This window comes from Notamacropus eugenii, chromosome 2 (assembly GCF_028372415.1).
Source record: "Notamacropus eugenii isolate mMacEug1 chromosome 2, mMacEug1.pri_v2, whole genome shotgun sequence".
In the NCBI taxonomy this organism is placed as follows: Eukaryota; Metazoa; Chordata; class Mammalia; order Diprotodontia; family Macropodidae; genus Notamacropus; species Notamacropus eugenii.
The window spans coordinates 428,201,518-428,222,338 of NC_092873.1; positions in this window are offsets into that span (position 1 = coordinate 428,201,518).

Here is a 20,821-nt window from a genome sequence, read left to right on the forward strand (position 1 = left end):
GTTAAAATAAAAATAATAATATAGAATTCCTGCCAGAAAATGGATAGTTTTCTGTCACAGGAGGGCTCTTGGCAGACTCTAAATGACTCTGAAATGTTGTAGAGAGAAGAGAAGGAACGAGCATTTATATAGGGAGTACTATGGGCCAGGTTGTATGTTAAGCACTTTTACAAATATTACTTCTTTTGAGCCTCACCACAAGCCTAGAAGGTAGGTGATGTTAATATATCTCCGTTTTAGAACAGAGGAATCAGACAAAACTGATCTTCAGTGATTTGCCCAGGGTCACCCAGCTAGAATGTAGCTGAAGCTAGTTTTTAACTTAGGTCTTCCTGATTCCAAGCCCAACGTTCTATCTACTACACTAGCTCTAAGAGGAGATTCCTGTTTAACTGTAGGTGCACTAGATGGTGTCTAGGGTCTTTTCCATCTCTTAGGTTCTGTGATGCTATGAAATGGTTACTGAAAGCCTGGGTTCATATTTTGATTTCAGCTCTCTGAGTTTCAGTTTGTTCCTTCACAAAACAAGGGGGATTGGATTAGATGGTTTCTAGGATCCATTTTTGGCCAGCTTGGTGACATAGTGGATACAGCCCTGGGCCTGCAGTCAAGAGGACTCATCTTCTTGAGTTCAAATCTGGCCTCAGATACTTACTGTGCTGTCTCTGTATTAAGTCACTTAACCTTTTTGCCTCAGTTTCCTCATCTATAAAATGAGCTGGAGAAGGAAACAGTAAACCACTCCAATATCTCTGGGGTCACAAAGAGTCCTACATTTTGAAAAATGATTGAACAAACATATCCATTTCTAAATTCAACTGTCAATGACTAAATAAATTAATAGGTAGTAAAAGGGGTGGGAGGTCTAGGAGTTGTTATATATAATGGTTATATGCAGTTTTGGTGAGCAGCTGTAGGTACAAAATATTGACAAAAGTATAGCAACTCTAAGGTTTCTGAAAATGAGCCTTAGAGGTGGAGTTGCTAACAGTGCCAGGTTCTGCAAATAATAATTTTGTACCATGGGAAAAAATATTGTGTATCAATCTTTTCCACCATGTACACACAGATTGTTGTCTTGTATCAGAAGAGAATAATTTTAATGTTGCTACTGAATCTGCTGCCCAGAGTCAGATGCAGCAATTATGCTCAAAGGAATCCGATGGATGTGGTTACAGAAGTGGGACAGCTGGGACTCAAGGGTACTCCAGAGAAAAATGAGATAAGAAAGTGTCTAAGGTCAAAAAAGCCTTAGTCCTGAGGACACAGAAGAGGCCAACTTGTTATACTACAACTGATTTACACCTTCCATGTGTCTTTTCACTGCCTTTCAGGTCACCTGAAATGTGGATTCTTCTGAGATTTTGACGCTTTAAAATTTATAGCCCTATCAAATCACCAGAAGAATACAATTGTTTAAGCAATGCATTTGGGTGGCAAGGAGCAACTCAGAATGCTCAAAAGTGCTACACAAGTTTCCAACCGTGGTATTATCAGTTTTCTTTCCTATTCAATTCTAGGTCCAATTCATTGTCCATCTGCAATGCCTTTCTGGGATATGTGCACAAATGGACTAAATCAGTAGGTTATCCATCCAAATTCATCTCATTATCTGGGTAATACATACTCTTTATTTGTTTTTTTCCTTTGCGGATTACTAGGCCCATCTCTTTTGAAGAGCCATGGCTTTTATTAAGAAAATAGCACAGTATTTCAAGTAAATAAAAATCAACAGAATGTTGATCACAAACCGAAAGACTTTGTTAAAGGCAATGGAGTCCTCTGCTAAGGAAGCTATCTTCTCCTCGTAAGAAGAAAAGCAGATTCTGCCATCTCTTTTTCAGATGAAGGTCCGAAGGTTTTCAATTACAGCCTTTTTAGAAATGCAAGGGGCTTGCTCACCTTGTAAACAGGCTAAAGAGAAAAGGTCTCTGTGGTTTTTAACTCATAAGAAGGGTCTGGCTGCCTGTTCTCAGGGTATTTGACTAAGTTTTTTTTTAAAAAGGCTTTTTCTCTGAAAAAAAAAAAAAGCATCCTTACTCCCAGAGCCAAACTATTTGAAACAAAGAAGAGTCCCAGTTAACTTGTACCCACAGGTTTGTCTTTTTTTTTAACCTCAACTTCCTTTTTCATTAAGGTCAAGGATCTGTGTGGGAATAATAACTTGTGCAATCACTGGCATTTCTATGCATTAAGGTTTACAAAGCACTTTACATATGTTATCTCATTTGATCCTAACAACATTCCTTTGAGGTAGGTACCTGACTGAGACTTAGGGTTAAGAATGTCTTTTGATTCCCTGCTTAATATCAGCATCAATTTAGGGTCTGCCCTTCCAACAAACTACCAAGGGTTCAAAACCTACCCTACTTTATCAACCTTCCATTCTTTTGGTGTCATATGCAAACAAATTTGAAGGAGTGTGGGAGGGCCAATATCTGAAGGTCCAACCCTACTTTTTCTTTAAAAGGTTGTTCAGTCATTTTGTAATCATATCTGACTCTTCATGACGCTATTTGGGGTTTTCTTGACAAAGATAATAGAGTGGTTTGCTATTTCCTTCTCCAGTTACTTTTACAGATGAGGGAACTGAGGCAAATGGGAGTAAGTGACTTGCCCAGAATCACACAGCTAAAAAGTATCCAAGGACACATCTGAACTCAGGTCTTCCTAACTAAGAAAATTAAGTTACTTGCCCAGGATCACAAAACTAACAAGTACCAGAGGTGGAAAGGGTAGGTAGGTTCTACAATGGATAGAGTGCTAAGCAGGCCTGGAATTAGGAAGACCTAAGTTCAAATATGACCTGAGACACTTATTAGCTGTGTGACCTTGGGCAAGTCATTTAACTCTGTTTGCCCCAGTTTCCTGATCTGTCAAATGCTGGAGAAAGAAATGGCAAACCACTCCAGTATCTTTGCCAAGAAAACCCTAAATGGGGCCACAACAAGTCAGACACAACGAACACAACTGAAACAACTGAACAACAACAACCAGAGGTGGAATTTGACCCTAAAATTCTTTTGGCTCCAACCCAGCACGTTTTCTATTTTACCACAATGTATAAGAGAACATGGATGGTAGAAAAGTGGAGGCAGTGAATGTAGATTACTGTTTAGAGAAGTCTGGAAATGAAGAATTGAACTTTGCAAATGAAGGAGAGGAGAAGACAGTGCCAGTCAAGACTGTTCAGTTGGAAGTGATTCCTACAACTTCATGACTTCTCAGAGGAGAAGATGGCCACTTCCAGGAAGATGCTGCTTCTGAAAGGACTAAGTATGCCCAAATCCTTTTTCCCAACTTGCTCTTTACCTACCTCAAGAAAACATTTGGTCCAGCTTAATTATTCCAATTTTCTAAACACTAAGGATAGCTCTGAGTATATGAATGAAATCAACTTCCGAATTCAAAATGAAGGAAAAGAGACTCTCCAAAATAGGTTTAACAAAGCCCCAATTTTCCCAGAACAAGGAGCTTTCTGTCCCATGTTTAAGACTGTGTTCTCTGCCCTGCCCTACCCTGTCAATGGCATCATTGAGAAGAAAACAGTGACATCACATCCATCCATTCCCCCTCTGCCTCCCAGCCTATGCAGGTCACAATCACATCAAATGGATGGCCATTTGATAGCTGATGACTGGGGAAAGTAAGAAAATGGTCAGGAACAGGAGTATAGCCTTCCACATCCCTTCCCTCTTTTCTCTCTTTCTCCCATCCCTGGGCATTTCATCTTGTTTCAAGGTTGGGGAAGGGAGTGCATATGATATTGGATGGCAGTTTATCATCTAGAAAATGAGAAGGTTAGACTAGATGTCCTCTAAGGTCCATAAATTCTATGATCCTCTAAACTGACAGTAAACCGGGTCTCCTTTCTGCAGGAGTGTGGAGTAGCTGCAGGAAGGAAATGAATCCTCTAGATGGCTGCATAGGATTGGCAGACGAGCCACAGTTGCTTTGTAGACTTGATGAAGAGAGCAGAAAAAATAAAGGAATTAGAATCAGACCAAAGCTTCCAGGCCTTCTCTCCCTACTGTGCCACTATACATATGAGGGTGGAGGCAAAAGATATATAGGTATGCCTTGCTTTAAGAAAACCCAACTTAGAAGAAATCCTAATTATAAAAGTTAAAATGAGAGATTTTCCTATTCCCAAAAGATTCGTTTAAGTAGCAGAGTTCTCCTATATTTTTAATCGTTCATTTTCAAGTGACTGACTGCTTGACAGAATCAGAAAAACTGAAATGGAAAGTGTTAGGAGTCTTTGCCTATAAAAGATGAGTCAGAGGGGGAAATTAAAGCATGAGTGAAATGAGATTGAAATCCATGGAAATAACAGGGTTCAATTTGCCAAAATGTGATCTACACATGACATCTTCTCAAAGGACCATGTCCATTGCATAAAGTGAAGTCCCCTTATAAATATGGAGTTCCTGAAGAAATGAACCAGTCAACAAGCTTTTATTAAGCTCCTACTATGTGCTAGGCACTATGATCCTAGATGCTGGGGATAAGAAAAAAGTGCAAGCTTTCAAGACCTTACATCATATTTTCACACATGATCATTTAACTGTGGGGTTTTCCTGAGACATGACCCTAGTGGAATTCTGAGGCCTCCAGACCCTGGATAATGCATAACATCTTCAGAATAGACTGATGAAGAGGGAAGAAAAAGAGAATTGAAGACTGGAAGCTAACGTGTGTCATTTATAAAAGAGAGAGAAAAAATTGGACGCCAAAGCTAATCTACTTAAGAACATTGTGGAAAAAGTCAGAAATAAAGGTGTGGCATTTCTCGACAGAGCCAAACTTGCTTCTGCAGCCAAGTGAAACATGACACAATGGAAGCTAGCCTCCAGCTTCCACAGATGGGGATTCAGGAATTCCAGGGTGAGTGTGGCATCAGATATGCTTGGTTCTGGGGTGCCTATGAATGGCTAGCCCCATATTTACTTTACCAGAGAAAGGGACTTGTGGGAGAAAGGGAGAAAGGAAGGCATATGCTTGTATACATACATTCATATGTTATACCTATATGTCTATCACAGACTGTGTATATAATCGATTTGTTTACTATAAACTATAAAGTGCTATGGAAATTGCTATTATTATTGCACACATTTCCATACTGATCAGATAAAAAGATGTTTTCATAGAATACCAAAACTATAGGGAACCTTAGAATGAATTTTAAAAAGCACTTATTCAGTACCTGCTATGATGGGCACTGCACAAAAACAAAAGGAAGGCAAGTTTACATTCTTGTCCTCAAGGTGTTTACATTCTAAAGGAAGATCTAGCACTTAGAGGAGAGTGGAAGCCAGGAAGAGGAGATTCTTCCAGGGAGTCGCAGGAATGGTGAGTTAAGCTATAGTGAGGCTATAGATTGCCACCCCTTTCCAGTAACTTTTCTCACATTGACTTAATTACTACTTACTATCCCTAGCAGAAGAGCAAGAGATGGAAAAGAAGCAAGGGGTATAAAAGTCAAGGAAGAAAGAAGGAAGGAAGGAAGGAAAGAAGGGAGGGAGGAAGGAAGAAAGGGGAGAAGGAAAGGAGGGAGGGAGAGTGGAAGAAAGGAAGGAAGAGAGGGAAAGAGGAAAAAAGGAAGGAAGAGAGGGAGGGAGGAAGGAAGGGAAGGAGGAAGAAAGGAAAGGAGGGAAGGAAGGAGAAAGGGAGGGAGGGAGAGAGAAAGAAAGGAAAGGAGAAAAGAAGGAAGAAAGGAAGGAAAGAAAAGAGGGAGGAGAGGAGGGAGGGAAGGAGAGAAGTGAACATTTATTAAGGACATACTACGTGATAGACACTGTGCTAAGTACTTTACAAATATCTCAGTTGATGGCATTTGATGGTGTAGCACTAGGCAGACAGGTTCTGGTCTCCTGGTGGATGGCTAAATGAGATGTGAACCCCCTCATTTGAATCAAGCAAGTAATCAATCAACAAACATTTATTGAGCACCTACTATGTGGCAGACACTGTGCTAGGTGCTGAAGATGCAAAATCAAAAAGTGAAACAGTCCCTGCTGAGGCAGAGCTGGGACTCAGCCTCAGATTTGGTGACTTCTCACCTCTTTCCACCAAACCATGTGGTTTCAGTAGAAAAGATGGTCTTTGAGAGTTCAAGGAGAATCAGAAATTCCCTAGAACCTGTCACATTAAAATAACCCCCCATATACACAATTCAGCCCAACTACATAGCCAGTTTTCCTTATCTATCAGATTTCTGTCTGAGGACACAATGGACAAAAGAGAATCTATTACCGCTTTGAGCTAAAGTCAACACTGATAATTGTAGGGTTAACCATAGAAGAATCTCAAGATCAGGTTCTGGAATCAAGGTACAGTCAAAGGCCAAAACAGAAGCATCAGATAGGACCAGATAAACAAATGGCTTTGACCTCTCTATACTTGGCTGCCTTCTTATTAGCTCACATGGTCAACTGACCAATTTCAGAAGCATGATCCTTGGAAGACATCCCTGTGTACCTATTTATGTTGTGGTGGTAGTGGTGTCATTTTAATCATGTCCAACTCTTCATGACCCCATTTGTGGTTTTCTTAGTAAAGATATTAGAATGGTTGCTTCTCCAGCTCATTTAACAGATGGGGAAACTGAGGCAGACAGGGTTAAGTAATTTGTTCAGGGTCACAGGGTAGTAGGTGTCTGAGGCTAGATTTGAACTTGAAGATGAGTCTTCCTGACTTCAGGGCTTGCACTCTATTCACTACACCACCTAACTGCCCTACCTATATATGCACAAGCACCTATAGCAGGGGTAGGGAACTTGCAGCCTCAAGGTCACATGAGGCCCTCTAGGCCCTCAAGTGTGGCCCTTTGACTAAATCCAAACCTCACAGCACAAATCTCCTTAATAAAAGGATTTGTTCGGTAAAAATTAAACTGAGTCAAAAGACCACACCCAAGAACCTAGAAGGCCACATATGACCTCAAGGCCACAGGTTCCCCAACCCTGACTGATAGCTTTCCTGGGAAATAGAATGAAACACAGAGATCAGTTTAGGAAGGGGTCTTAGCACAAAATCCCATGAAATGATCTAGGCCAGGGGCACAAACATTGATAGATACAGGCAATCAGAGCCAGAAGAAAGCACATAAAAATGTGCCCTTTTATGACTTTTATAACTTTTATGACAAAGTTAGACTATGACAGTGGACCCACAAGGCCTGGGTTTGAGTGTGAGCAACAGACTTTTCAGTACTCTGCTGTTGGATTCAGCCACTCTTAGTCTACTGAAAAGGTTCAGAGTGACACAACAACAGACTCCTCTTTGGTCTGGGATTTCTGCCTCAGTTACTCCTCTGCAGGCTTCAGACTGGGCTAGAGGCTAGAGCTAAAACCTTATTCTTCTCCTGTGGTACAAGTCACATAGCTGCTGTTCTCATCATTCCTCTCTGACTTTTGTGCCCCCTGCCTCTTTTCCATCTCTTGTTCTTGTGCTAGGAATAGTAAGCAGTAATCAAATCAGGTAGAATTGCTATTGGAAAGGTGTGGCAATCTATAGCTTCACTCACCATTCCTGTGACTCCCCAGAAGAAAACTCCCTTTCCTGGCCTCCACTCTCCTCTAAATGCTACATCTTCCCTTACAAGGAAGTTGACAATAGTTCCTCACCCTGGAATACTACCCCTAGGCAAGTTTGCCTCCTCATTCTACCCTGGATGGGTAACTCAGAAACTGGGCAGTGAGCAACTGAACTACCAGTTGGCACCTGTTTCTGCTCTGTGCACATGTTTCAGCCTCTCTCTCCTGGTTCTGGAAGCTCTTCCTGTCCTGGTACACAGCCTCTCCCTCAGCTGGTGCACTCTGGGTGGTGCACTGCTGACCAGACCCTGTCCCCAGTGTCCTCAGACATCTCTGTCTATGCCAACCTGGGCTGAAAAAATGATTCACCATGATTTTTTTTCCTTGGATTTCCCAATCACAATTCAATCTGGAGTGTTTTCTCTATTTGTCTGAAAGAGGTGTAGAGTTTGTTTGGGATTTTTTGGTGGGGGGTGGAATGCAATTGCTGTCCTTTCTACTCCTCTGCCATCTTGGCTCTCAAACCACAGTAGTGTTTTTAAATGCATAAAATATTATGTAATGGAAATGTAATAATGTAATAATATTATTATATCATCTCCCGCTTTCCTGCCCCATACCTCGAATGCTGTCCCTCCCCATTTTCACCTACTGGCTTCCCTGGCCTCCTTTAAGACCCAATTAAAATGCAATCTTCAATGCAGAGCTGTCAAACACTCAGTCCATAAAACTCCCAAGTGTGGCAGATTAAAATGTCATTGGGAAATATTTAACAAAATAAATAAAAATTCAGTAAAAGATAGATAATATTACATTTTAACCACTACATAGCTCACAAGGATCTTTATGTATGGTTTAATGGCCCTGTTTCTATATGAGTATGACACACCTCTGTTCTCCAGGATGTTTTTTTCACCCTCTCTTAATTCTAGTGGCTTCCCTTTTTTAATCTTATTTATTTCATGTATAACTTGTTTGTACATATGGGTTTGTTTGTTGTCTCCCTTATTAGATTGTGAGCTCCTTGAAGGCTGGCACTGCTTTTTGATTCTTTTTTGTATCCCCATTGCTCAACCTAGGGCCTGGCACGTGAATAGGTGCTTAATAAATGTTTATTGACTGACAAGAAACCAGTTATAGTGAAACTGGCAGGAGACCAACGTAGTGAAAATAAAGGTATATTTTTTTTTATCCTAATTGATGGACTTCCTACACTAGGTGGTCTCTTAGGTCCCACCCAGGTCTCAAAAAGTCAAAGAATGTAAAAGTTGGAAGGGAATCAATACCTAAACTAAAATCCCATTTATAATTATAGTCTATAAATGACTTCTTGGTCTAAATATACCTCCCTTACTTTGTTCTTATGAAGTTGATTTTTGAATCCAAATTAAGACTTTATATATACATACACACATACACACACACACACACACACACACAAACACATATATACATTTCTGTTAAATTGTATCTCCTTAAATTTGGTCCAGTGTCCTAACCCTTCAAGATTTTTTTGAATCCTCATTCTTTCATCTAATATGTTAACTCTCTCTCCTTGCTTTTTATCCTCTCTCTCAAATCCTATTGTCTTATGAATTTTCCTTCCATCTGGAATTTGGCAGATATTTTAAATGTGAAAAATAACCATGATTTGAAGGGAGATGAACCTGAGTTTCCAGCATGGCTATGGGAAGTTTTATACTGAAAAGTGGAAGACAAAGCTACAGAGTAAACAAAAATGTTCACAGCCTGGGATTTCCATTAGCAGGAGAGATCTTTCCAACAACGTCACTGGTTGGATGGCCTGTCCATCAATATAAGATCAGTCACTATGAATTTTAATTTATTCTTTTCACTTTTGAGATAGTATAATTCTGACTGACAACTGGAAATGGCAAGCTTAAGAAAGCTGGAATATTCCTCTATCTCTTCTTCTCTTCTGCTAATTCAACATCAGAAGGTGGTAGGAAACAGTCAGAGTGGTACAAAGTCTTGGTTGCTGTTGTTTAAAAATATTCCTTTTCTAGTCATTTGACCTTGAGTCAAATGCTAGCTCTGCTTCTTACTACCTATGTGACTTAATCACTTAATTTCTGTGATCCTCAGTTTCTTCTTCTATGAAATGGAAATAATAATCTTTGTACTACATACCTCATCCTAGTTGTAAGCAACTATGTAAATGTGGAGTAGTAGAAAAATCATTTGGTTTAGCAGTTACAAGGCTTGGGCTTGAACCTCAGATCTGCCATTTATTAGCTATGTGACCTTGGACAAGTCATGGCATCTTTCTAAGCTTCAGTTCCTCATCTGTTTAAAAAAAAGATGTGGGGCGGAGCCAAAATGGTGGAGTAGAAAGACACACATATGCTGGCTCTCCCCCCATAACCCATAAAATACCTGTAGAGAGGGACTCTCAACAAATTCTAGAGCAGCAGAAGTGGAGGAGATTTCCAGCCTAGGGTGACCTGAAAGGCCAATGGGAAACATCTGTTGCACTGGACACGGAGCAGATCCCAGCCCAGCCTTGGCTGCTCGTCTTGTGAATAGCCCTCGGGGGCAGAATCTCCAGTCGCAGTAGCAGAGGTTTGCATATCCCTCAGCCCACAGACACCAAAAGGTCAGCGACAGGGTTTTTTCAGCTGGCCAGGAAGGGAGAAGGGTCTTCCCATAGCTCTGGCCTTAGGCAGCGGCCACAGAGGCCACATCGGGAAGTTCCCATAGCAGCCCATGTCCATTGTTGGATTGTAAAAACCCCTGGGGGCATTGAGCAGCTGATTCTTATCTCAGCCTTGTGTAGAGGCCCTGAGGAAGCTGATCTTTATCTCACACTGAATGGCAGCCCTGCCCATGCGGCATATCTGAATGTCAGCCCTCAGTGCTGACTTGGCAGAACTGGAGGCCAGGTGCCTGTGGAGAGGAAACTGCTAAGATTCTGGGCACAAAAATCTCTTTCTGATCCCAGACCAGTGTACACACTTGATTGTGCCACCTTGGAGGAACTGAGATCTTACAGGTTCCCAGAGTATACCGTACTCTTGACAAAGGATCCAAAAGTCAAGTAACTGATTGGGAAAATGCCCAGAAAAGGGGAAAAAAAATAAGACTATAGAAGGTTACTTTCTTGGTGAACAGATATCTTCTCCCATCCTTTCAGGTGAGGAAGAACAATGCTTACCATCAGGCAAAGACACAGAAATCAAGGCTTCTGTATCCCAAACATCCAAAATAAATATTCAATGGGCTTAGGCCATGGAAGAGCTCAAAAAGGATTTTGAAAATCAAGTAAGAGAGGTGACAGAAAAATTGGGAAGAGAAATGAGAGAGATGCAAGCAAAGCATGAAAAGCAGGTCAACACCTTGCTAAAGGAGACCCAAAAAAATGCTGAAGAAAATAACACCTTGAAAAATAGGCTAACTCAATTGGCACAAGAGGTTCAAAAAGCCAATGAGGAAAAGAATGCTTTCAAAAGCAGAATTAGCCAGATGGAAAAGGAAGTTCAAAAGCTCACTGAAGAAAATAGTTCTTTCAAAATTAGAATGGAATAGATGGAGGCTAATGACTTTATGAGAAACTAAGAAATCACAAAACAAAACCAAAAGAATGAAAAAATGGAAGATAATGTGAAATATCTCATTGGAAAAACAACTGACCTGGAAAATAGATCCAGGAGAGACAATTTAAAAATTATGGGACTACCTGAAAGCCATGATCAAAAAAAGAGCCTAGACATCATCTTTCATGAAATTATCAAGGAAAACTGCCCTGAGATTCTAGAACCAGGGGGCAAAATAAATATTGAAAAAATCCACTGATCACCTCCTGAAAGAGATCTAAAAACAGACACTCCTAGGAACATTGTGGCCAAATTCCAGAGTTCCCAGGTCAAGGAGAAAATATTGCAAGCAGCTAGAAAGAAACAATTTAAGTATTATGGAAATACAATCAGGATAACACAAGATCTAGCAGCTTCTACATTAAGGGATCGAAGGGCATGGAATAGGATGTTCCAGAAGTCAAAGGAACGAGGACTAAAACCAAGAATCACCTACCCAGCAAAACTGAGTATAATGCTTCAGGGGAAAAATGGTCTTTCAATGAAATAGAGGGCTTTCAAGCATTCTTGATGAAAAGACCAGAGCTGAAAAGAAAATCTGACTTTCAAACACAAGAATCAAGAGAAGCATGAAAAGGTAAACAGCAAAGAGCAATCATAAGGGACTTACTAAAGTTGAACTGTTTACATTTCTACATGGAAAGACAATATTTGTAACTCTTGAAACTTTTTTCAGTATCTGGGTAGTTGGTGGGATTACACATATACACACACACACACAGATCACAGGGTGAATTGAATAGGATGGGATCATTTCTTTAAAAAAAATGAAATTAAGGGTTGAGTGAGAAATATATTGGGAGGAGAAAGGGAGAAATGGAATGGGGCAAATTATCTCTCATAAAAGAAGCAAGTAAAAGACTTCAGTGGAGGGAAAAAGGGGGGAGGTGAGAGAAAAAACATGAAGCTTACTGTCATCACATTTGACTAAAAGAAGGAATAAATTGCACACTCATTTTGGTATGAAAACCTATCTTACAATACAGGAAAGTGGAGGAGAAAGGGATAAGCAGGGTAGGGGGGATGATGGAAGGGAGGGCAATGGGAGGAGGAAGCAATTAGAAGTCAACACTCTTGGGGAGGGACAGGATCAAAAGAGAAAATAGAAGAAATAGAGAGCAAGATAGAATGGAGGGAAATATAGTTAGTCTTATACAACATGACTATTATGGAAGTCATTTGCAAAACTACACACATATGGCCTATATTGAATTGCTTGCCTTCCCAGTGGGGATGGGTGGGGAGGGAGGGAGGAAGAGAAGTTGGGACTCAAAGTTTTGGGAACTACTGTTGAGTTTTGTTCTTCCATTACAACTAGGAAATAAGAAATACAGGTAATGGGATACAGAAATTTATCTTGCCCTATCTTTTGTCCAAGACAAAAGAGAAGATGGGGATAAGGGAAGGGAGGGATGTTAGAAGGGAGGGCAGATTGGTGATAGGGGTAATTAGAATGCTCAGCATTTTGGGGTGGGGGGAGGGGAGAAATGGGGAGAAAATTTGGAACTCAAAATTTTGTGGAAATGAATGTTGAAAACTTAAATAAATAAATTTAAATGCAAAAAAAATAAAGTGGTTCTCACTCAAGCTGTATGTCTACTTGCTATGAATTTAATAAAAGCAATTCATGTTCAGGTTTCTGTCCAAATAAATAAATTTTTTAAAAAAGAGAGATTGGACTAGAAAACCTCTTTGGTCACTTCCAGCCCTAAATCCTTTGATCTTATAGTCCAATGAAATTCCCAAGCAAAGTAACTGGAAAATAAAGAAGGGTAGAGAGGTGCATAGTAGCTGAAGCCAAGGCATTCCCAAATGGGTCCATGCTTCCTAATGTCTTCCACTATGGCTGAAAAACACACAGGGCTCCATTCAGTTTAATGTCCTATAATTTATCAAGGCAACAATAATTAAAAACAACTACCTCTAAACCAAGGCTGACTCTAAGATAGCCGAGGAATAGCCTTAGAGGTTTGTTTATTTTCCCTTCTCTGGCAAATGCCATCAAAATGGCAGCCACTACTTAGATTCCCTGTTGCCAGTGCCAGATTGCTATTGAAGATGTTTAGTGGCCAGAAGACATCTCTCTGGCTAATTACAACAATTTGAAGCATAGGCTTACATACTTGTGGTTTAAAGAGGTTGACAGAATCATTCTAGTCTGGGAATCCTACCCTTCCCAAGTAAAGCAGGAAAGCTGATACCATAATGAGAAGCAGTATTAAGCCCATCCCTTTAGGGCACTCTTGTCTAGCACAGGGCCTTGTGACATTGCTGGCTCTCAATAAAAGTTTGTTGATTGATGAGACCAACCAACTGGTTGACTTTTGTACAGCAAGTAAGAATCCCACTGATTTAACAATACTTGACTAGAAGCCATAAGAATTGACTTAGAGGATTAGGTCATATATGTAACATGAGGCTCAGGGTCCCCAAAGGACACAATTTTGGAGACTTGAACCAAAAAAGATCAGTCTCTCTCTTTGGCTCACTTTTCCCCTCATTCCATTATTCTAGGAAAATCTCTAAATAAATTTATGACATAGTTCTTATTCCCAAATGTGGAACCTGACTTCCACTTCGGGACTCAGTATATAGGTTTGGGGCATCCTTCATTTCATCACCACAGGAAGAAATAAAAACATAAGCTATTAAGGAGTCATAAAAGTCCATTAAAAGGTACAGAATCAGTCAATTAATTAATAAGCATTTATTAAACCTACTCTGAGCAAAGTACTGTGTTAGACACCAATGATAAGTGATACAAAACCAAAAATGAAACAGTCTCTGACTTCAAGGACCTTACGTTCTATTGGGAGAGACAATACTTATACATATAAGTATATGCAGAAACATTGATCAATTAACAGACATTTACTAAGCACCTAATATATGCCAGGCATCATGATAAAGCACTTATAGCCCATTAAACTACTCTCCCCTGGAAGATAAATACACTTTGGGGATGGGAGGAGGCTTCTGGAGAAGCAAACCCCTTCCCATTGTTCTGCATTGTCTGGGTAACTCAATATCAAGATTGCCAAAATCTAGACCTTACCACTTCTCTCTCTTCTTCCTGCTCTCCCCCAACCCTCCTGCTCATATTGCTGTAAGGTAATATTCTTTCGATGATGCTCTTACTTCGCCAAAGGATACATTACTAAGGAAGTCATCTCCCTATAGGAGGCCAATATTTGAGTACCTTCAGTCAACCAACGTATGTTCTCATCACTATAACCAAAACTCCACTTGTCACTCTCTCCAGTATTTGCTGATCTTAATAGCTTATATTTATGTAGGTTTGAAAAAAACTTTTATATATATTATCATATCATTTGATCCTCACAAAAATCCTGAGAGGTAGACACTTTTGTTACCTCCATTTTACAAATAAGGAAACAAAATCTCAGAAAAGTGAGGGAAAGTTTAAACCCAAGTTTTCCTGATTGCGTGGATAGCACTCTGCCCATAAAACCTATGTTGCCTCTGATCTCCTACCAATCCCCAGCATAGTCAAGTGATAAACTTTTCACCTTTGACTTTTTTTCAGATTTCTTTAAGATTAATTTCCTGCTGAACTAATTTTACACCATGTTCTACGGATCCCAACTTGCCTTTGGCCCATTCATTACCATAATACCACCCACCATCACCACCACCACCACCACCACCACCCCTCCCCCTCCCACTGCCTATCCATCAAGACTCTTTGACCACCTATAAGAATCAACTATGGTTCCAGCTAATTAGTCCCAGCTATTACATTCTTTCCACTTTTTCCACCCTTGACCAACCTTTCTGCTGTGGGTCTGGCCAGTTGTCCAGGTACATATTTTCACCCTTCATATTAGTGCTATACAGTAAGACTTTTAGACTTTGAGTACTTTGCTTTAATAAGCTGAAAGGCTAACAGAAAAAAAACTACAGCAACCCAGTTCTGCACTGAAACGTATGTAGTTTGGATCCCAAAGGGGGTAACTATTTTCAAAGGTCCAAAAACATATAGGTCTGCACTCCTAAAACTATAGATCATGAGCCCCAAGCAGTGAGCTCACTTCTAGTAGTCAGCCACCTAATAGCAGATTAGCTCAAAGCAAAAGCATTTACTAAAATAGTTTAGTAATAACAGTAGAAACACTATGCGCCCCGCCCCCCCCCCCCCCCCAAATAAATCTGGGGCATATAATGGTAAGGGAATTTGAAGGTCTTCCCTGCCCCTTAATAGGCCCATGTGACCTGCTTTGAGATTTGGCCCAGCCCACAGCCTGGGTGGAGCCAGTGGTGGGAGGAGCTTGCCAGAGGGTTGGAGCGGGAAGGGTGGAGCTGAGGGAGAGTGAGGCAGAGCTGGGACAGAGCAAGGTAGAGCTGAGGCAGAGCAGCTACCATGAGTGACAGAGGGTAGAATTTTGCCTACAGGAGCTTGTTTGTGGGGAAGGAAGGCTTGGGGATGGTGATGCTCCCTATATTGGTATGTGTGCAACCTTAACTGTTACCATGATGGAATTAGCTTTCTGTTATCTGAATAAATATCTTGGCTTTGTCTTGGAGGAAGAGAATTTATATTTTGCCAATTTACCCTGGAAATACAAAGTCATATTCATAGTGGCTGCTGTGGGTATCACATCAGAGTTACAGGGCTTATTCTCCCACAAATACACACAGTGTCTATGAAAAGAGTGGACATAAATTTGGAATACAATGCAGTGAGGCATAGATGTGGCCAAGGAATCTCACTGCTCTGGAACTTCATTTCTTGCAGTGTCATGCTGTTACCCCTCTGGGCACGATATTTCTGCTGAGTGGATCACTCATAGGGGCCCTCTGGGTGTTCTCTCTGCATACTAAGTCCCAGCTGTAAGGGCTAGTTCTCTCTTGAATCCAAAGTCAGTTCTCTCTCCTGCCAGGAGGCTGAGAGAACTAAACTGAGAACTTATGCCTAGAACTGCTTTTTTGAATGCTGATTCCCCGTGTCTGTGTCACTCTGGAGAGCAAGCTTCTGCTTCCCGCCTTTAGTTGCTTGACTCTGTGAACCTCTTAACTCTAAGATACAGTATATCCTACTGAAGGAGTAGATCTGTTGCCACAGTCCTTTGGTAGGAGGGGGAGGAAAGAAGATCTCCTTCCCTTAATGACTTCTGATGAAGATAAAAGTCACACTATAGAGCTGCTCCCTGCCTTCAATATCCTTCAGAGCATGGCAAACTTAGCTTTCAAAAAAGGTCACTTGGGTATTGCCAATCTTTATCCAGACAGTGATCAGATCCCATTGCAATTAAATCAGAACTTTTTCACATTTTGTAAAGGGATGATGATAAGATACTTAACAGAATATTACCTTTTTTACCTTTCCCTTATTTACTGTGATTTCATCAACTACCTGGAGGGAAAATTAAATCTCTTCCCATTCTATCCATAAGAAAAACTTATATTTGTATACCTTATGATTATAAAGCACTTTATACATTTGAGATCAAGCTAGAGCTAGAAGGCAACTTTTTAGAGGTTGTATGATCCAGCCTACTCATTTTATAGATGAGGAAACTGATACTGAGAAAGGTTAAGACCCTTGCTCAAGGTAATAAGGGTAGTAGAATATAAGATTTCAACCTATGTCCTGTGACATCAAAGCCACTTCCCTCTTCAGTATACCACATTCTCATTTAGTCTTCAAGGCAACCTTTTGGGTAGGGCAGTTCAAATATCATTGTACCCAAGGAACAGGTAAGCAAAAAAAGGCTGTTCAGAGAAATTAAATTACCTACATAAGGTCACACAGTCAGTAAGTGGTAGAGCTGGAGCCCTCATCTTCTGAACCACATCCAGTGGTCTCTCTACTCTATTGCTGTTTCCCTCGGACACAATTTCTATATTCTAGTTTCCTTAAGACATAGCTAATGGTGCTGAATTTTTCTTTAGTGGTCTGTACAAGATCTCTAGAAACGGAGAGTCAGGGAAAGGCATGGCACTCATCAGATTTCCTCAGGTAACTAGTTATATGCTATCTCCCCCAATAGAATGCAAGCATCTTATGGGCAGGGACTGTTTTTTGCCTTTCTTGATATCCCAAGCACTTACCCCCGTGCCTGGCACATACTTAATAACTGTTTGTTGACTGACTTACTGATTGACATGTTCCCAACACCAAAGAAGATCTATATTGATGCTTCTGATGGCAACTATACTATCCTTTAAGGAATGTGATAACCCAAGATGATAGTTTACTCTGGCTCAATTTGGAGATGTAAGTGAATTCTTTATTTGCATAGTGCAAATGCAATAAGTTCCTTGAAGAATTCTTGAATCCTTTGGAGAATTGTGCATGTAACTATGACTATACTATTTTGTTTAACTTTGAATGTATCCTCTGCCTTGAACAGACCAGGAGTTGACTTTGGGCTGGTGCATTTCCCCAGGGTACTGGGATTTTTTTCCCCAGAACCAGTAAGAAGAAAGAATAATTTGATGCATGTACAAATGGGTATTTACGTTTACTAGGCTTTTTCCTCTTACCTTTCCAAAACATTTCTTCATCATTATTTTTACTTTTGCCTTTCCTCAAAACAAACATTCAGAAGCTCATCTGAGGGTCTCAAGTCTACAGCAAGTACTTTTCACTGTCTGAACCAGTTTCTATCATTCCACATTGCCCCTCTGATAGACTCATAAAAGTTGCTTTCAATTTAATACTCACAGCTGTTTGGAATTCCACATTTCTGGTCTGTTGACTAGCAAAGCCCAACTGGGCAAGCTGTACAGTAAACAAAGAAATTTCTGCCAGGGCTAGCATCTAACAGCACTATGATTTGCAAACACGTTGAATTACTATTTTATACAATAAATCAAACATACAATAGAAAATAGATTGTAAAGTTATATCAAACTTGTTTATCATCTTGTAGTGGATGGATAACACTATTGCACTTTCACTATGGAGATTGTTGTGTTTGTCTTTCATTCTCCAAGAAGATCATGACATAAGATGACTTGCACTTGACTTTGATTTGAATGAGGGAGGGCTGTGTAAAGTCACCAGTCTCATTTTCTCCTCCAGAGCCATGTGAGTCCAGTGGCCAGATATTCATCAGGATGACTAGAGATGGCCCAGGATGCAGTGCAGGATGTTGGCCATTTTAGGCTAAGGACTTATCAGATTCTCACTCTGAGTGACATACACCCATTCAATGAATAGGTAGATCTCTTTAAGTACCTACTCAAGGGATGGAATCTCTATCAGAAAGGAGCAGGCAGAGTAACCATCATTCATTACCCAGCACGGATGAAACACTCAAACTATACAATGACCCTATAGGCTTTTCCTGCCCAGAACCACTCACTCTAGCATCTCCAGAATGAACTAGGTAAACAGATAACACATCTGTCTAATTGTAGTTATACTCTTATTTCTCTATTTCTGAACTATACTTTTATGATTTTTTTCTGATCCTAGCTGATTCTAAGAACCTCAAAGGTGGTAATGTCTCTCCCACCATACTGGGAGATCTCTCATGGTCAGAGCTATAATTCCTTACCCCAACATAGGGAAAGGTGAAATCTGCTAAGAGGGTGGAGAAAACATGTTGGCAAAAACAAATCATAGATCCTTGGTGTAAGATATACTATATTGCTTGCTTCCTAATACTGAACCATTTTCACATTTCTACTACAATGTAAGTTCCATGAGAGTAACAGCATGCATGACTTATCTAAACTTGGCACCTCCCTTGAGTTTAAGATGATATTCTACACAGAAAAAGAGTAACGGCTGGACTTGTAGTTTCATTGGCATAGGGAATTCTCAGGTGAAGAAACTCCCCTTACCAATGCAACTTAAAATCTTGGAGATGTGCTTAGAATATTGAGATAAAGTGACTTGCCCAGCAACACACAACCAGAAGGGGCTAGAACTTAGGTCTTTCTAGCTTTGAAGGCAGCTGCCAATTATGAAGGCACACACATGCACACACACATGCACACACATACATATACACACGGAAAGAGAGAGAGACAGGGAAAGTACATGGAGGAGGACTTACTAAGTGCTGACTGAAACGTAAATGAAAAAAATAAGAAAATCAAAACCAAATGCCAAGAAATTATAATTCCTAAACTTGGCCCCAAGAAGGGAGACTGAGGGAGCACCTCAGCTCTATTTCTTTGCAGGGGTGGAGAACAATGAGTGTGGAACACTGAATATACTGTCAGGATTTTTTGGTGTGTTAGTTTTGCTGAACCTTTTTTGTCTCCCTTTTGTTCTTTTTTTATGGACAATGGCTCTCTGGGAGAAATCAAAAGGAGAGATACTTTGGGAAAAGTCAAGGATACAAGAGATCCAATAGTATTTTATTTTGTTTAAATTAGTGCTGATTGGAGTGGAATGGAGTATACAGAGAATGTGAACAGATGAGCAGGAGTTGGAGGCAGAAAGTAAAAGTGGCTAGAGGCAAGAGATGTCAGAAGTGAAGGTGACTGAGAGATGATTTGCCCATATAACTGCACTAATTTTCAGGGTGTTTTTTTTCCACCCTGACTTTTAGGTGCATGGCCATTATTCAAGGATAACTACTTCACAGGCAAATACCATGTGTTATTTATCACAAGGAGAAATTGTAAAAGAAAATGTTCCCCCCCCTTTTTTTTCTGCCTCCTGAAAGCAGATAATCTCCATAGCCTGGATGTCTATTTACGCTGCTTTTCAGCAATAAAGTGTAACATTACCTTAATAACCCTCTCATCTGAAGCAGAAAAGACACTTATGTTATCGTGATGAGAGGCATTTACTCCAATGAGGCACTTTCCCCAAACAGCAGAAGATCGGCACCACTCTCTCAGAAGACTTTCTGAACTTCTAAAAATATTCCCAGCTGTGGCATGTGATCTAACGCAATGACACACTCGGTTCACTTTTGAGCGATGGTTTTCACATTTTTAAATACAGTAAAACTTTATTCTAAAATTTAAAAACCATTGAGCCATACAAAAAGAGGCAGGGGACCTATCCTTGATCTACACTTTATTCTTCCCCAACACCACTACCATCGTCAAACTTAAAAAAAAAAAACAAACAAACATTTTTTATAAGAGAGACTCAGTTTCTAGATATCAACACCTTCCCCAAATCAATGTTTCCCCAAAAAGAGAGAGAGGGGAGAAATCCATAAAACCGACTTCACAGGGAAGAAAGTTTGGTTAGTAAGAAAAACTTACACTGGGGTAGAATGTGATTTGGTAATATTATCTTAGTGCTTACATGAACACATCTGGGAAAGGATCGGTGGACAGAGCCAGGAGGGTCTAAGGAGATCTTTTAGTCCATCTCATTCATTACAAAGAGGGAACTGAGGCCCAGAGTGGGGAAAGATTGCCAAAGGTCACAAGAGCTGAGATTCAAACCTAGATTATCTGCCTTTAAATGCAGTGCTCTCTTTCCTGTACCGTGTCCCTGCTCCTAAGAGAGAACAGTTCAGCCAGTTTTCTAGTTATCTAGTAATCTCATTCTTTCCAAAATGACCTCTTTGTATGGTGCTGATTAAGTTGCTTCTCCTCCTTGGGCAATAGGGACATTTCCAAATGCTCCCTCCACGCCGCCCCCCTCCCCCCCGCCTTTTTTTTCTTTTTGACACCTGTTCAAAAATCTGCCTTTACTTAAAGTCAGGGCTCAAAATGAGCCCT